At 39.1% G+C, this 15,789-nt stretch overlaps 1 protein-coding gene and 1 pseudogene across 1 annotated transcript in view; both read right to left on the bottom strand.

Moving 5' to 3' along the window:
• DENND5B (DENN/MADD domain containing 5B) overlaps positions 1-15,789 on the bottom strand; it is an 831,092-nt gene that overhangs the window by 111,863 nt on the left and 703,440 nt on the right. The gene's annotated exons all lie outside the window — the stretch shown is intronic.
• LOC102774297 overlaps positions 14,812-15,789 on the bottom strand; it is a 7,052-nt pseudogene continuing 6,074 nt past the window's right edge.

Genomic DNA, 15,789 nt, shown 5'->3' with positions numbered 1-15,789 from the left:
AAGCCTGGTAACTGAAGCTTAGGGAGTCAGACCTCTGAGGTCAGGTTCTCTCATTACAGAGTTCATTTTACCTTCTCTTCTACATCGGAAGGCTCTCTACCAGAGATCACTGTATAAATGCAGAAAATCCGATTCGAATATTTTAGAAAATAACACTGCATAAATGAATGATTCATAACATAGTAAACTTAGATAATCTTTAAAACACTATGCTGCCTGGCCAGCGTGGCTCAGTGGTTGAGCAGTGACCTATGAACTAGGACTAGGTCATGGTTTGACTCCCGGTTAGGGCACATGCCAGGGCTGTGGGCTCAATCCCCAGTGTGGGGCATGCAGGAGGCAGCCGATCGATGATTCTCTCTCATCGCTGATGTGTGTGTGGTTTCTCTCTCTGTCTCTCTCTCTCTCTCTCTCTCTCTCTCTTCCTCTCCCTTCCTCTCTGAAATCAATAAAAAAAATTTTTTTTAAAGATTATGCAGTCCATCCATCCTCCTCCTCCTCCATTTACAGCAAGCAAATCTTTCAAGTTTTAATCAAGTTTTTAGTATAGTATTCTACCCTCCCTTCTCAAACTAACTTAAAATCGCCTGAATTCCACACTCACCGCATCATAATCAGCCAGCATAGCTAGTTTTCCCCATCCGTTTTGCTTCACGCTGTGCTAATTTAACCTTGCCTTGGTAAACAAGAAAATGGTCCACGCTGACAGGCTCTAGCTGCAGCAACTGCAGCTGGCCTGTGTGCAAACCAATTTTGTTCCCTCTTTATCCTGGCAGGGAACCCTGCCCCAGAATTGGTTTGGGACTAATCAGCATTAAACCTGTGTCAGAAAGGTTGCTGAAAGCAGGCACAGAGCAAGGCCAGGTAATGAGGCTGTTTCGGAGAGGGATTGGGACGAACGCAGCTGCTGTGTACAAACCTAGGCATTTTGCTCATGACAAACGGGCCCAGCGCCTTCTCTGTGCCTTGGCATTTCTCTGGAAATGACTTGGAAAGAGGACTGGAGAGAAAAGAGATGCACCAAATTTGCTTCTGAGATGATGGGGGCTTGGTGACTTGCCAGAAAATGTTACTTACTTCAGATGGTAGCAAATGGGAAAGAAATAAATGCATCCTTTGCCACTCTCTGTATGGCTTTCCTTTGGGTATCTGCTGAATTAGATGGCATGATTTTCTACAGGAAAATCTGAGGTACAAAAAAAATGGGAGATGTGCCTCACAGGATCCAGAGTAGATGTAAACAACTCTAACTTTGTCTAAAAACTTTGTTAAATAATTAATTCTTCAACATCAAATGATCAAATACTGGAGTGGGTGTTTTTTTTGTTTGTTGTTGTGTGTGTTTTTTTCACTCACCTGCTGGATTCTGTCTACAACTTTCAGTGTGTTACACTCATTTTGTATAGAACTTGAATAAGAATGAAGTATACTCAATCTGTCAATCCCATTGGCTAGACCCGAGGTCGGCAAACTGCGGCTCACGAGCCACATGCGGCTTTTTGGCCCCTTGAGTGTGGCTCTTCCTAAGCCTTAGGAGTACCCTAATTAAGTTAACAACAATGTACCTACTATATAGTTTAAGTTTAAAAAATGTGTCTCTCAAAAGAAATTTCAATCGTTGTACTGTTGATATTTGGCTCTGTTGACTGAGTTTGCCCACCACTGGGCTAGACAAACATTGTTGAATAGCTTCACGAGTACCCACCAAAGAAGGCCACAGGCTGCCCTCCATGCCATCAGATCTGTGGGGCTGGTACGGCAGTCAAAAGAGTACAGCCCATTTTGTCTGATCACAGGATTCTTGAAATAATTGCTTTTTGTAAGTCTGCTCATACAGTTCTCATTAAATGACTAGCAAGTCAGTAACTGTAACAAATGTGCATGTAGAGATTGAGGCTTTATATAATCGCTTTATCAAGATACATTTCATATACCTTAACATTCACCCTTTTAAAGTACACAATTCCGTGGTTTTTAATATATTCAGAGTAGTGCAACCATCACCACTATCCAGTTGATATACATTTGCTCACCCCAAAAAGAAACCCTGTACCCATCAGTAGACAGACTGTTTGATACAGCAGCCATCTCTACCTGCTAGGAGTGCTTGCTACCTTGTACAGTCATTTCTTGGCCTTTGTCAACTGGAACATGCCCCCCACCAAAAAAAAAAAAAAAAAAAAAAAAAAAATTAGAGCATTTAGACAACACCTACAAAATCTCAAAAAATGTTTTCCAAATAAATTTTTTTCTCTAGTTCAATCTTATCCATGTAGCAGCTTGGGAAGATTCACTGCAAAAATAATTTATTTGCAGAAGAGTAAATTAACATTATCCAACTTACAGATTTCAGAACACATTGTGAACTCATCTGCAAAAGCCCGTTTCTTGCAGATATTCTGTATTGAGGCTCTTATTAATAAAATTAGCTATAAGGTCCTATCAAACTTTTCGACCTTGTTTCCCAAAGATATGAAAACACAATTTGGCATTATTGCAGTTTCAATTTTGAATTATTGCAGACACCTATTACAAATGAAAATGAAATACTTTTTAGTCAAACAGGCAGCACAACACTAGGCAGGTAATTGTAGTGAAATGAATTTAGTCTGTAATAAAAAAACACACCGAAATATAATGTGAGCTATATATGTAATTTAAAATTTTCTACTAGCCACATTTTTAAAATAGTAAAAAGAAACTGGAAAATTAACTGTAATAATATATTGTATTGAACCCAATGTATGCAAAATATTGCTTCAACTTGTATTAATATACAAAAAATTGTACTGAGATACTAACTCTTTGAAATCTGGTATTTTACAGCACAACTCATTTTGGAATAATCAAGTTTCAAGTGCTCAATAGCCACATGGGGCTAAGTGGCCCCAATACTGAGCAACACTGTCTCAGATTACTGAAGTTCCTCTTTCAATTCATCATAAAGAGTTGCCTTGGTTTAGGTACTTATCATCTCTTGTCCAAATTATTCCAATGACTCTTAACCAGTCTCCTTGTCAACCCAGCCACTCTACTGCTGCCAAAATCATCTTCTTAAAATGCTAATATGCTAGTTTGATCATTACAATCCCCTGCATAAAAGTCTTCAATGGTTCTTTACGGGATCCAAATTCCTTAGCTTATAATATAAAACTTGCATTTGGCCTTTGACTACCTCTCCAGTTCTACTCCCTACTTTCCCTGTTCTCACCCATGTTGGCTATAGTAAATTACTTGCTGTCATATGCTTACCCCTTTCTGCCTTTACAAGTGTTTTCCCACATTTTAAGACATCCTCCCCTCAATCCTTGCCAACATCACAAACATCTGCTCCTACTTCAGCGTTACATTCTCTGTGACACTTTCCCCATTTCCCGCCAGGGTGAGTTAGATGCGCCCCCTCTAACCTTCCTTTTATAGCATCTATCACATTTTCCAGTAGAGTCCAATTTTCTGAGGGTTTGGCTCTAACGTGATGAGGTCAGGCTAAAATCAGACTCGAATTACTTTTGGAAATTTCTTACAAGAGCATGGATATATTGGGAACAAAAATGTGCTGTAGCTTGCAGTCCTAAATGAATCTTCCTCTGGGAATTGGGCAGATCTCCATTTCACAGGTAAGAGAAATGTCAAAGAAGTTATGACTGGTATGAAATTTTAATTAGTAAGGTTGCTAACATTATTTTTAGTGTTAGTGTATCCCATAATCACTCCTTTTCCAACTCTCCCCCCACCCCTCCAAATCACTGGGATACTACTATCTAAGGAGGTTATTTTCTCTTTAATCTTCTTGCTTCTATTCTATCCCATTCTCATTATTAAGATGAATGTTGTAATGATCAATTCTTCTGGACAGAGTATTTCTTTTTCCTCCCTCATCCATCCTTCCAACCTTCTTTAGGTCAAGGAGGGTGGTAGCTAATTCTTGAGACGGTTGTAGGTATGGGAGGGAGAGTAGAGCAAAAATTTTTTAAGCATCTTGAAGTCTCTAACAACTTACTGTATCTGTTCAGTTCTTATCTGACCCCAGCAAAGCACCAATGACAAAACATCTAAATGCCTTTCTATCTGGGAGGGAAGGGACGGGCAGGGATTGCATGCAGCCTGCAATGTCCAGTTTATTGAGAGTGACCTCAGCCCGTAGGACAACTTGTACGTCAGTCATTCTGCAGGTGTGGAAAAGGACCAGCAGAGGATAATGAATGGCCACAGTCTCTACTCCCAGGAAAAGGGGCTGTTCCCAGGTCAGTGACAGTCCCAAGCCTTGGGGTATAAAGGACCAGTTTAATAGATCCCCTGAGGATGCTTACTAACCATAGAAGAAGAGGAAAGGTAAAATACAAGTGATCTATTTTTGCAATTTTGGAGGACTTAGGAATCTGGCAGGAGACAAGAGGGAGGTTGCTTAGGCCATCCTGCTGCTGACCGACATACACACTTAAGTGGGAATGCAGTGGCCTCCGTGTGCCATTCCACCAAAGACACGTTCTTTCTGAGTCAATGTTTGAACATCTTATTAGTCTGTTTTGCAATAATTTTATTTTTCTTCATTCCTGTGAAAATAAACTCTTTCTTTAAAAAGTATATGAGGAGCCCTGGCCAGGTGGCTCAGTTGGTTGGGATATCATCCCATGTACCAGAAGGATGTGGGTTCAATCCCCAGTCAGGGGACCGAGGAGAAGCAACCGATCGATGTTTCTCTCTTGCTCTCAAATCTCCTCAGATGAGGATGAAAAAAAAGTTGTACAAATTGTGAATGTACTAAATTTACACTTTAAGATGGTCTATGGTTAACTTTATGTTTACGTAACTTTTGGCCTCAATTTTTAAAAATAAAAAGTATATGATGAAAAAAATACTCCAGGATCACAAAGGCCATCATATTTTCCTTCACTGTGTGCACATGACTTGTTTGGTCCTAAAATGCTGCCCAGGAATAGATCTGAATCCTAAGACTACTGTGATGGGCTCTGGGAGAAGAGATTATAATGTCAGAATATTTAGCTCCTAGGATAAGATTAAGCTCATTTTGTTCATCAGTAAAGTGGCATCATAACATTCTTTCCAGCATATTAAAGGAAATGAATCCTAATTAACATCTGTAATAGCTCAGTAAGCCTCCTTGTTGTCTTTTACGTGGAAACTACTGAGCCTTTTTTTAATCTCCAATTTTGTATCGTGTCTTCGAAATACTAGTGACAGAATGTATGTGATAAGGAATAAACAAATGCATGGAATAAAAAAAGAGTTGGAAAGATGCTTAGCCATAAACACAGGACTAACTTTTCAACTATCTACTTTTAATGAACTGATCTTTTATTAGGAAATTCTAAGCATCTATTCCCCTGTGGTAAAATGTCACAAAAAAAGGGACACCAAAAATTCTTCCTTCCCCTGTATGTGGCCAGATGCCTCTTCCACCAAGGGGAGGGGTCTATTTTCCTCCCCTTGAATCTGAGCTGGTCCAGAAACTGGCTTTAACCAGGAGAGAGAGACAGAAGTGTCACTGCCGGTCTAGGCCTGGGCCTTACGAGTCCGGGCAGCTCCTGTTTTTTCTGAGAATCCAGCCAGCATTTAAAGAAGCACTGGCTGAAGCGGAGAGAGGCCTGCCTGGCCCCTAGTCATTACGCCCGCCCCAGTTAAGTGAGAAAAGCCTTCCTGGACATCTAGCCACAGTAGTGACCCCTGTGAACACCACGTGCAGCGGGGTGACTGCCTAGCCAACCCAGGAAACTCTAAGACATAATCAGTCACTGGTGCTTTAAGCCACTATGGAGTAGTTTGTTACACAGCAATCGGTAACTGGTAAATCCCACGCACCCCCTGATTTTTTTTCTACAACCCTAGATCTAGAGTTGGAATTACATTTCTGCCAATTACAAACTGACCCATCACTCTGATCTCCAAAAAATCTTGAAACCTCTAAACTGAGTATTTTTCTAATTTTCAAAATCAAAAGTCCTTATATCTGACCAAGGATTTGTCACCAGAATAAAAATTCCTATAAATCAATAATAAAAAAGACAAACAACCCATTTTTTTAATGGACAAAAGATCTGAACAAGAGAATCAATATGACATATACAAATAACCAATAAGCAAATGAAAAGGTGCTTAACATCATTAGTCATCAGGGTAAAATACACCCTGATGTAGGCAGTCACCCCGCTGCACGTGGTGTTCACAGGGGTCACTACTGTGGCTAGATGTCCAGGAAGGCTTTTCTCACTTAACTGGGGCGGGCGTAATGATTAAAACCACATGAGACATCACCTCACACCCACTAGACTGATCAAAATTAAAAAGACTTACAACAATACCAAGTGTTGGTGAGGATACGGACCAACTGGAACTCTTATACATTGTTGGTGGGAGTGTAAAATGATAAAACCATTTAGGAAACTGTCGGGCAGTTTCTTATAAAATTAAAAATGTATCTAACTCATAACATCTACCACTCTCCTTAGAAAGCATATATGTAAAAACTGATTTGTACAAGAATGGCAGCTTAATTCATAATAGAAAAAAACTGGAAAGCCAAATGTCCACCAAAAAGCAAAAGGATATACAAATATTTGTGGTATGTTCATTCAATGGAACACAACTGAGTAATAAAAAGCAATAAACTACTGGTGCACACTACGACATGGATGAACCTGAGTAATATTTTGAGTGAAAGAAGCCACAATATTCCATATGAAGGTTAAGAACTAATCCATGGTTCTCTCAGCTGGAACCACCATCTCCCAGTAATTTGTCAAAATGACCACCACAGAGGGAACATGCCTGCTCTATGTTCTCTAGGCCTTTTAGAAAACACAGAATTGTTCCTTGGGCCACATACATGTGAATCAATAAGAAAGGTGATATTGTCGCTATCAAGGGAATGGGCACTATTCAAAAAGAAAAGCCTCGCAGCCCTAGCTGGTTTGGCTCAGTGGATAGAGCATGGGCCTGCAGACTGAAGGGTCCCATGTTCGATTCCGGTCAAGGTACCTTGGTTGCAGGCTCGATCCCTAGCCCTAGTTCGGGGTGTGTGCAGGAAGCAACCAATCGATGTATCTCTCTCACATCGGTGTTTCTCTCTGTGTGTCTCTCTCTACCTCCTTTCCACTCTCTCTGAAAATCAATGGGAAAATATCCTCGGGTAAGGATTAACAAAAAAGACAAGAAAGGCCTCACAAATGTTACCGTGGCAAAACTGGAAGAAGTCCACCTGAAGAAAGCAAAGGAAGTACATAAGCAAGAACAATATAAATGTCGTTTTTTGGAAATTAGGCAAAGGGGAAAATCATTTTTATAGCTATGTATCATATATTTGGGATAAATAAACAGTGCAACCTTGGTATTTGAACCAAAATACTTTTGATTTATGAACATTTTGTAAAACAAAAAAATAATTCCTCAAATGGGTGCTTAGTTTTTAAGGACTCGAGAAATTTTCCAGCCTTTTAACAAATTTTTATTGAATAACTTATAATAATAAGATATTCTGCCAAGTGCTATGACAGATATGAGGCAGCAAAGACTCAAAAGTCATACCTCTACAGTACTATATCATAGTTATATTTCACAGACTTATTCATTATAATATGCATATTCATTACATATCATAAGCAGGAGTGTAAGGGCTACTGCATTCAACAAACTCAATAGTACTGTCAGCAATCTAATGCCAGATTAATTCATGCAACCATCTGTACCACTAATGAATGAAGCAGACAATTAGAACTTTTCAAAATCTATCTGATTTTCAAACACCAACCCATCAAAAGTACTGGACTATAAGGATGCCATTAAAAAAAAATCTTTTACTATAATAAGATACAGTATCTGTTTTCCACCAAACTTGAAAATTAAATGGGGAGGTTAAGAAATTTTATTTCTGTTTAAGGCCATAAAACCTATATAATTTAGATGACAAATGATTTAAGAATACTAAGGCTGTGGAAGACTGAAATAAAAGGTTACTATTCACAGGATCTAGATTAAAATTAATTTTAGAATTTGTCTAGACATCTCAGACAAAAACTTGTATTTTTACATCCCTAAAATAAGTAATTAAACTTCTGTTCCAGTGACTCATGAAATAACACTTTCTATTTTTTAATGGTCTTAATAATTTTTAAAAAATTGTAAAGATGCAATCTGCTTTCCTAGAACACGCTCTCTATTCCCTGTTCAACTCTACAGCTGAATGAGGTCCACATTCTCTTCTATATGACCAGGCCTCAAATTTTCAAAATTGGCTGATTTCCTCTTCTAAGGAACCATACTCTATTCATTTTACCATTTCTCAAAAACCAGTAAAGAACCTTCACCACGCTGTTCTATGTTCCCTGGATTCAGTCATTTTTTAAAATGCAATGAGCCCCTGTCTGCCAGGCATTAATATTCTGCATCACAGGTACTAGAGATGCAGCAGTGAATAAAACATACGTGTTCTCTGCCTCACAGAATTAACATTTAGGGGATGTGCTCCAGTTCATCGATGTGTATCTTAAAATCTATCACCCCAGCCCAGCCGGTGTGGCTCAGTGGTTGAGCTTCAATTCATGAACTAGGTAGTCACCGTGCAATTTCCGGTCAGGACACATGCCTGAATTGTGGGCTCAATCCCCAATAGGGGGTGTGCAGGAGGCAGCCGATTGATGATTTGCTCTCATCACTGATGTTTTTACTCTCCCTCTCACCTTCTTCTCTCTAAAATCAATAAAAATATTAACAAAACAAAACACAAATTTTTTTTTAAAAAAACCTATCACCACAGTTCAGCACAATATGAATATAATGGAATTATTCTGAACAATGCACACAACTAATGCAACCTAGGAATCACACTAAACATTTTTTGGGCAGCCTGGTCATATTACTAAGTTATACTGAGCTTGCAGTCAATTCATTTTTTATAGGGAATATATAATTATATGCCAAGCATATACTAGGACTAACCATGCATATAACAACAGGCTATAACCCTGACCTCAAAGACTATGAAACCCTAAAAGTAGACAATTACATAACACTGAGGTAATTGTCATACAAGAGGTATCTACAGGGTGGGCAGAGAACACAGTGGAAGAGTACTTAACTTGGAATATATAGTAGACACTTTCCTAAGCAATCTCTTTAATAACCTGGACTGAACTAATGTTTCCTTTTTCTCCTGTAAAACACAATGGCTGTTATCCATCGTTGGCTGGAAATGGTCATGGCCAGTAGCACTTCTGCTTCCACTACCTGAAATTGCTTGCTACAGACCTATTCCCAATTTCGTTATGCAGTTGTACATGACACTGAATTTATAATTTAATTAAGTAGACCTATGAAACATGATTGTGGAAAGAGTTGCAATTTCTATGAAAATGAAGCTGAATGTGTACAGAGATAGACAAGTTGCTAAAAAAAATAAAACAGCTGTCCAGTTAGAAATAGAAAGTAAAAATTAGGGTAAAAAATCATAAAAATCTAAAAGGCTTTTAGACTCAGGTTTCTTTGGAATTGCTTTACATTCTCACTCCACTGTAAAGAAATGGAAACTAAAACAATAGAAGATTTCATTACATGTGGAGTTTATATAAGAGACATCATAAATATTACAATAAGCAGATCTTTATTCAAAGGAAAAGCCTTGGTCCTAAAACAAAAGATTTATGAAACAGAGATATGTATGTATGTTTTAAGAGAAACTGTTTAAAATATGCATGTAACTTTTCTTTATAGTTTATCAGACTTTTTAATTTATTGGTAGCAAATACAGTGGAAATAAAGGACTTCACCTACAACCGTCCCCAAAAGAGAAACAAGGATGCCAAGAGGAATTTCGGGCTGCTGCTGTAAGGGAAGATTGAGGATTAAAAATTAAGTCTGAAGAGGTGAAAATCCATAAAATCAGCAACAGTATGAACAAAGTAGACCTGCTTTGTTTACCAAACCCTGAAATGCTGGGATAAAGCCTCTAACTAGACTTTCTTATTGGTACAAACCCATCCCCATGAATAAATGAGCTCCATGAAAGGCCAGGAGCTTGTCTGTTTTTGCTCGCTGGTCCACACCTCTGACTAATGGGCCTGGAATGCCTGGAATGAAGTAAGCCAGTCATTCTTATTTAAGGTTGAATGGATCTATCAAATGAGCTAGCTACAACACACTCTGACATTTACAAAAGAAGGAATATCCATGCAATTTGAGCAATGTAAGCTTCAGATAAGGAAAGGACAGTGTGAGCTGGCCCATCAAAAAATAAACATAAGGGCCAGACAATGTTCCAGCGTCCTCTCTCACTCCCTTCCTCTGGGGACTCTACTCTCTAGTTTTACTGATTGTCTCACCATTTCTCAGCCCTCCCTGTTCTCTTAGGCTGAAGTGCCCCCTTCCCTTTCCTTTTCTTCACATTTTAAAATTCTATGCCTCAAAAGAAGATACACAAATGGGACATGAAAAGATGCTCAACATCATCAGTCATCAGGGAAACGCAAATCACCACCACAATGAGCCCTGGCTGGGTAGCTCAGTTGGTTGAGCGTCATCCCGTGCAATGAAAGGTGGCTGGTTCAATTCCCCACCAGGGCACATATCCAGGTTGTGGGTTTGGTCCTGGTCGGATGCGTGCGGGGGCAACCAATCAATGTTTCTCTCTCACACAGAAGTTTCTTCCTCTCTCCCTCTCTCTCTAAAATCAATGAAAAATCATATTTTAAAAAAAAACTACACAGTGAGGCCCTAGCTGGATAGCTCAGTTGGTTAGAGTATCATCCAGATATACCATGGTTGCAGGTTCGATCACAGGCCAGGGCACATACAAGAATCAACCAATGAATGCATAAATAAGCAGAACAGCAAAAATCAATATCTCTCTCTCTCTCTCAAAATCAATAAATTTAAAATAAAAAAAAAACGAGAAACCACTTCATAACTCACTAGAATTATTCTGAAATGAAAACAAAAACAAAACAAAAAAAGCCTAGTAACTAATGTTGGCTAGGATTCGAAGAAACCAGAACTGGAATCCTCATACATTGTCCAATAGTATAGCTGCCCTGGAAAACAGTCTGACAATTCCTCAACACAGCAACTCCACTTCCAAACTTCAATACCTGAGTACTGAAAATACATCCACACAAAAACTTACACAGGATCATTTATAGTAGCATTACTCCTAATATCCAAAAACTGGAACCACCCATATGCCCATCACCTAATGAATGGAAAAACCAAAATGTAGTATTTTCATACAATGGAATTATATACGGCAATAAAACAGAATAAAGAACCATATGTACTACAACATGCATGAACTTTAAAAATATTATGCTAAGCGAAAGAAGTCACACAAATATTGCATGATTCCATTTATATGAAATGTCCAGAATAGGCAAATCCATAGAGATAGAAGATTTGTAGCCCGGCCAGCATGGCTCAGTGGTTGAGCATCGACCTATAAACCAAAAAGTCACGGTTCGATTCCCAGTCAAGACACATGCTAGGGTTGCGGGTTCAGTCCTCAGTGGGGGGCGTGCAGGAGGCAGCCGATCAGTGATTCTCTCTCATCATTGATATTTCTACCTCCCTCACTCTCTCTCTTCCTTCCTCTCTGAAATCAATAAAAATATATTTTTAAAAAAGAAAGATTTGTAGTCACCAGGGACTGAGGGGAGGAGAGACTAGGGGGTCAACACAGGCACAGGGTTTCTTTTTTGGATGATGAGAATGTTCTTAAAGTTGATTGTGGTGGTGGTTTCACAACTCTGTGAATACATTAAAAGCCACTGAAATTGTTTGCTTTAAATGGTATGTTTCGTATATGTAGGGTATGTAAACTATATCTCAAGCTGTTTTTAAAAGTTCTGCACGTACTTTAAGGCAAGTTCAAATGTGATCCTCCCTCATTTTTCACCTTCCCCATTTCTCACCTAACAGTCAAGATGAATAATTTCCTCTATGCTGTCAAACCAGCTGTTGCTACACTGTTACATATTATCAATACTATATTTGAACCCATGCTACTGAAAGGTAAAAAAAATTTTATTCTTCTTTACATCCACATTCCTATTACCTAACAGCAGTGCATTACAGACAGTAGGTCCTCAACGTATCTTCATTGAATCACAGAATTAATTACCCTCAGAGACTGATATAGGCAAATAAAATGAAATCAAATTTATTTTATAAAATTTACCTATGAAAAGGACACAAATGATTAACAGTTATTCTAGGATTCATCTCTTAAAGTGGTAACATAGATAGGATTGAGAAGTTCTGACGGCAGAAGAGAATGGACTAGACGTACTACTGTGCATCTAACCCCGAAAATATGTCAGATCCCATAATCTTCTTGTCTAAAGTTCAACCGTGTGTAACTGCACAGAAACTGCATTTCTTTAATATGACCTTTTCTCCGTTGTGTTTTTTTTTTTTTTTTGTTAATCCTCACCCAAGGATATTTTTTCATTGATTTTTACAGAGAGTGGAAGGGAGGGGGAGAGACAGAGACAGAAACATCGATGTGAGAGAGAGAGAGAGAGAGAGACATCAATTGGGGTTTCTTTTTTTTTTTTTTGTCTGTTTATTTTTTGCTGTTTTTTTTAATCTGTTTTTATTGATTTCAGAAAGGAAGGGAGAGGGAGAGAGATGGAAACATCAATGATGAGAGGGAATCACTGACTGGCTGCTTCCTGTACGCCCCCTATCGGGAATGGAGCCTGCAACCCGGGCACGTGCCCTAGACTGGAATCGAACCCAGAACCCTTCAGTCCACAGGCTGATGCTCTGTCCACTGAGCCAAACCAGCCAGGGCTGTTTTTCTTTTTTAAGCAGACTCTAGGCTAGTGTACCAAAATGTTATCAACAGGTGAATCTGGCAGGAAAGTTTATGGCTGTTTATGACACTACTCTTTGAAAATTTCTGTATATTTGATATTTTTCAAAATAAGAAGTTGTAGAAAAAGAATATTTCTAAAAAGTATATACTGAGGTTGTGGGACTGGGCAAAGGTAGAAGTAGACAACTGTGGAAACTGTAATCTAGGCGAGAGGATAGTAACTCTGACCAGGGTGGGTGAAACAGTAGAGGAACTCGGGCCTGGTGATGGAAAAATATCGAGTGCCCAGGAAGCCAAGTGAAGACCTGATGGCTAGAAGGATCACAAAAACGTCACCAACCTTCCCTCTCTACTCAGAAATGCAGAGGTAGCTGACTTTATCGCTCTTCTAACTGCTTCCTAAACTACTGACCTGCAAGCACAGCCGATCAAGATTTGACCGCTATAGGTCCTCCCTAGGGTAGTGGTGATGAGCAGTCCCATCTTGCCCCCACAAGCGCAGGTGCAACACAGTTACCAGGGAACACAGCTGGAGAAGGAAGCCACCCTACTCTGAAATGGAAAATCCTGCAAGCCTGCCTTTTTCAAAACGCCCACCCTTTCAAGTAAGCCCACTTGGCCCCCAGCTGATAAACGCAGCCAAGCAAAGCCAGCCCCCAAACCAGTTCAGAGGACCTTCCTTTCCTCTGTGCTGCCTCCCTTGTGCTCAAGCATAAGCTTAATAAAATCTGTCTGGCTATTTCTCTGGGGTTTCTTCTCAATTTCTATCTTAGGGAACCCAAGAATCCCAATGCCAGGAACAGTCGCAGTGGAGTTAGTGAGATGTAGTTGGATTCAGGATATATAACAAAGATTGAGGCAAACATTACTAATAGACTAAACATGGAGTGTGACAGAAAGAGAGGAATCAGGAATAATGCCAAGGCATTTGCGAGGTGGACTGACTATCAACTGAAAAGGGGACGATTCTGGGGAGAAGTAACAGGAATCCAGTTTAGAACATACTGATTTTGAGATGCTAATTCAAAGTGGAGCTGTTAAGAAGGCAGTTAGTTACCCACTGAAGTCTAGATTTCAGGAGAAAGGTCTGGCCTAGAGACATAAATTTATCACTCATCAGTAGAGGGCGGATGTTGGATTACATTAAAGTCATGACACTGGATAGATCACCAAAGGCAAAGACAGTGTCAGGAGCCTATGAAATCACAAGGTGGTGGGCATCAGGGCAGAGAAGAATAAGAGAAAATTTTATAACCTCCGACATCCCAAGGCTGGATAGACCAGTATTTCTTTAAGGAACTGCACGCAGACCCTTGAAAGAAGCCCAGACTACTGAAAGGTCTTGAAATATCTGGTTCCCCCACATTTTAAAAGATATACAGCTAGTCAAAGGGCAGATCCAGAATCCCCGAGATGAGGGATTTAAGGGAACCTAGATTCCACTTAAGCATTCCACAACAGCATTCAAGACCCATAAAATAATCAAACAACAATCATTCAAGGAAATGCCCCCCCGCAAATTACATGTTTTTTTTAAAAGAATCTCTATTACATTTTTTAAGTAAAGACAAGTAATAAAAACAGATATAGCTATATTTGCATTATCAGTAGCCACTACTTTGAATTCTGCACCCTCCAAAAATCACCTAGTACAACTGTCCCTCCTTTGCTTTATCATTTCTTACAAACAGAGGATCTAGAACTTTTGTGTTATGTAAACTAAACATTACAGCACTGTACTTCAATTCTAACGAAACTGAAGACAATGGGACACATTACCTAAATGGAAACGGACTAATAATTATCTAAGAAGGAGCAACAGTTTTTACAAACAATAAATGGATAAGTTTCAGGATATTCGTGAAAAGTCTGAAACTGTATACATTTTGAATGCACATACATATTTCTAGAACAAAGGTTCAAATATTACACTCTCAATGGACCAATGATCTCAGCATAGTTTAAACCCTGAGGTTTAAAAATTAACATTGCTAGAGACCTGAAAATCCAAATAAACCACAAACAAAATGTCAGAATTGAAAAAATTTAAATTTAAAAATGGAATACGCTTTTACTCCTTTCAAAGCAATTACATTGGCAGTAAGAGGGGAAATTTGTCAAGTTCAAGTTATAAGTTCAGAAGATAAAAGTTCTCTAATGAGAACTTGCTTCAAATAATTTTCTTAACAGAATAAGTACATTTATTCCTGAAAGCTTTAAACCTTAGAGGAACACAAGCCTGGGACCTTACATTTAAGTTGCTACTGTCAGTTACCAGTGAGGTTAGGAGCTAATTCCCCCTGCTTCATCATTTTATTCCAGGCATTGAAAAGAAAAAGCTTTCAAATGAAAGAAATGTGTAAACTGAGGAAGGTCCTCAGTTAAATTGGTAAAACATGAATGGGAAGAAGAGGCAGCAATAGGTTTAATCATTATTTTCAACTTGGTTCAGCTTATTCAGTATTCAAAGAAATTCACGCTTTCCTGAATTTAAAAAGCTCCGAATACACTTATCAGCAGACATAAAGGTTGCCTTAAAGCAGCGGTTCTCAACCTGTGGGTCTCGACCCCTGAAAATACATCCTGCATATCAGATATTTACATTACGATTCATAACAGTAGCAAAATTACAGTTATGAAGTAGCAACGAAAATAATTTTATGGTTGGGGGTCACCACAACATGAGGAACTGTATTAAAGGGTCGCGGCATTGGAAAGGTTGAGAACCACTGCCTTAAAGTCTCTTCAGTTCTGAATGGGGAGAACTAAGATGGCGGCAGAGATAAACACCGGGAAATTAATGCCGCACACAACAATTGATTAATACCTCAGAGAAACAATACGGACTTCATCCAGAACCACAGGAAGCCTGGCTGACTGTAAACTCTACAACTAGAAGGAAGGAAAGGCACACTGAGACCCGCAGAAGCTGCAGGAGAGAAGCGCAGAGGAACGGGGCTCCCGCGCGC

Source organism: Myotis davidii, unplaced genomic scaffold (assembly GCF_000327345.1).
Source record: "Myotis davidii unplaced genomic scaffold, ASM32734v1 scaffold902, whole genome shotgun sequence".
NCBI classification, from domain to species: Eukaryota; Metazoa; Chordata; class Mammalia; order Chiroptera; family Vespertilionidae; genus Myotis; species Myotis davidii.
The sequence above is the reverse complement of the archived record's forward strand: the minus strand, read 5'-3'. Positions and strand labels throughout refer to the sequence as shown.